At 45.0% G+C, this 2,969-nt stretch overlaps 1 pseudogene; it reads right to left on the bottom strand.

Moving 5' to 3' along the window:
• Window positions 1-425: 425 nt before the first annotated feature.
• Window positions 426-1,881, bottom strand: LOC120293347 (annotated as a pseudogene).
• Window positions 1,882-2,969: the final 1,088 nt, after the last annotated feature.

The following is a 2,969-nucleotide window of genomic DNA, read 5'->3' as shown; positions in this document are numbered from 1 at the left end:
CAACAATTGCATTTGTTTATCTTATTTGCATTTGTTTATATAAGTCTTAACACCCAAATGACCTATAAATAAATATTTTAGAATTAAGTGAATTACCGTGACAAGTTTTAGAATTTTGTATTGAATTTTCTCTTATTTTTCTATTATGACGATAAATCCCATATTATATAAATCTGATCGATGTAATTATGCACTAATCTCATCATCGTACATCTCAATTTCATGTTAGACGAGAAAGTACTTGTAAAGTGGCAATTGTTATAATTATATGTGTGTGTGTGTGTCCCATTGAGAGGGGAAGGAAATACAGAAGAACATTAGCAGTTGGGACTTGGACGTAAAAAAAGTATATATTGCAAAGCATCTTTGGAAATAACTTCTCTGATGTCCCGTTACATTGTTCTCTTGAAAATAAGCCGAGCCTTTCAAAGAGTCACGCTAGGGAATTTGCAAGATCCCCGACCTGCTCAAGAAGAACCAAAATCAGCAACGCATGAACACAAAAGAATTCAGCAGTTTGGAATTCAAGACTGAATAATCATCCAAAGCAATATCTGTCTCTTTGAGTTCAGATATTGAAACTCACTTGGGTCTCTAACAGTCTGCTCCGCCAGTCCATCGAAGTAGCAAGTCGCGCCTCGGCTCCTGAACCGTGCCCAATAGGCACTGAAAGCATAGCTCGCGTGCCGAAAGGTCGATGCTGGTTCGTGGCACTCTCTTCCGGGCATGAGTATGTCGCACATGCCGTTTACCCTCCTGCAGGCGGAGCTCAATGCCGAGCCGAGATCGGTCACGTTTGCATCTATCCTCGCCACGCACCACAGTTTTCCCTTGTAGGGCCTGTTATTGGTGGGCAACGGCAGAGGCCCGTACGTTGAAGCAGGCCTCTTCCCGGTTAGGTCGATCTCGTAAACGGCATCGCCGTTGGCATGTAATAGTCCCCAATGCCGCTCCGTCCCGGGGCCTGCCTTCTGGTTCTCGTCATATAATGAAAAGATGAATGTCGGTATGACAACTCCAGGCCGAGCGGGAGTCCCGGCTGGTGGCTCGGCCATCATTTTCTTGATCAGATTGCGGTTATATGTGGCAGCATTGTTGATGTTCGCTCCAGGTTCGTCGATGTCGCCAGAGTTTGGCCATCCGGTCTCAGCAATTAGAAGTGGGACGTTCGAGTAGCCGAGCCTTTCCATCGCAAATATTAAAGAGTCAAGCATCTGGTCCAGGAGATTAGTATATGTCAAACCAGTCGCGGGATCGGTGTAGTTGAAATTTCCGTGGAACAGCGCGAAGTCCAGAGAGATGTCGCCCGGGTTCCGCGACCATGGGAAGTAAGGATACACGTCAAGGAAGAAGTAAGACCTCGTGCTGTTCAAGAAGCGGACCAGTGGCATGATCACGGATTCAGCGACGTCCGAGCGGAACCTCCCGCTCGAGGGAGGGAATGTGGATTCGACCACGTATCGCCATCGGGGTCCCTCCTTTGATGTTATGGATGCCGTTCGACCGAAGTGAGCTCTTGATCCTGCACATCGCAGGGACAAGGTCACGCCACAATTGGTGGTCTCGATCAGTGCTGTTGTAGCTCGAGAACTCGTTCCCAACGAGGACGAACCGGATCATCGTCCCGTGATAATACAGAAGGACATTGTTCCTCACCCATTTGTCGGCTAGGGCCTGGCTCGATGCAACGCCTGGGATCTCATGGTTCTGGACCATGATGGAGACTTGGACCTTGGTTCCGGATAACAGCTTCAGGATCTCCGGGTCGGCGTTGTACAGCTTCACATGCCCGGCTCTCATCGACTGGATTCGCTCGATGCATCAAGACGGAGACGGCAGATTGTTCCCTACCCGCCCATAGTTGATGCCCATCTTGTTTGAAATTTCACCCTCTGTCAACTAAAGCAATTAGTGTTCTACGTTCAGAATCAGCAGTAAAGACATCACAGGAAAGTGGCACTTACTGGTGAGAGCACAGAGAGAGGCGAGCAAGAGGGCAACCAAAGGCATTTTGGCAGGTCAGTTTCAACTCGGATTAACACGAAACAAAATGGAAGAGCGGACAATGCATGAGAGTGCCTAGTTTTTCCCTTGAATCCTCTACTTATAGGGAGACTCCATCAGCATGATGGTTTTCTTGGTGATTTTCCCGGAAAAGAAAGTTTTTTCTTGTTCATGGCGAAAGAGGGAGGCTAAGGATAGAGCTGATTTAGTCATAGTAAATACGTTCATGTCTTCCGAACTGGGAAGAAAGAGAGGTAGCTAAGTAGGAAAGTGAAAAAATATAATAAAATGAGACGTTGGGACATGCCCAAGAATGTGAACCGGAGAAATATTAAAGTTGGGCTCCTAACATTGCTATCATGTAAACTGAGGGTTGATTTGTTTCGTGGAAAATATTTGCCTGGAGAAATTATTCAGTGTATGATTTATTTAAGAAAATTAGTCAACGGAAAAGATTTTCTTATTCAGAAAAAATGATTTTTCTTTGACAGAATTGAAAAACGTTTTTCAAAATATGACTGGTTTTGGTAGTTGAATTTGAAACTCTACACTTGGGCATGGAAACTCCAACGTTAGTTTACTAGTTGTCATGTTCAAGACTAGGTCTCTAGGGGGTAGGCCAAGGTCCATCGAGGCCTAGCCCGAGACTCCGATGCTTGGACCTAGGCTCCCGGTACCTATGCTCGAGTTCATCAAGGCCGGGCTCGAACCCTCGGTGCCCTTAACTAATGCTCCGACACCCAAGCTTGGGTTCACAAGGTCATGCTTAAGTCCCCAACACTTGAGCTCTAATCTTGACCCTCAAGCTTGGGTCTATAAAGATCGTGTGTGGGTTGCCAATACTCAAGCTCAAGTCCTTGGTTAGAGAAAAGTTTGCTCTTACTAAAATATTTTTAAAAATTTCAAATTTCATAATTTTTTTAATTTTATAAAAGAATTTGAATTTTTTTATTTTTATTTTTATT

The sequence above is a fragment of the Eucalyptus grandis genome, chromosome 5, assembly GCF_016545825.1.
Source record: "Eucalyptus grandis isolate ANBG69807.140 chromosome 5, ASM1654582v1, whole genome shotgun sequence".
In the NCBI taxonomy this organism is placed as follows: Eukaryota; Viridiplantae; Streptophyta; class Magnoliopsida; order Myrtales; family Myrtaceae; genus Eucalyptus; species Eucalyptus grandis.
This window is presented reverse-complemented; position numbering and strand designations above follow the sequence as displayed.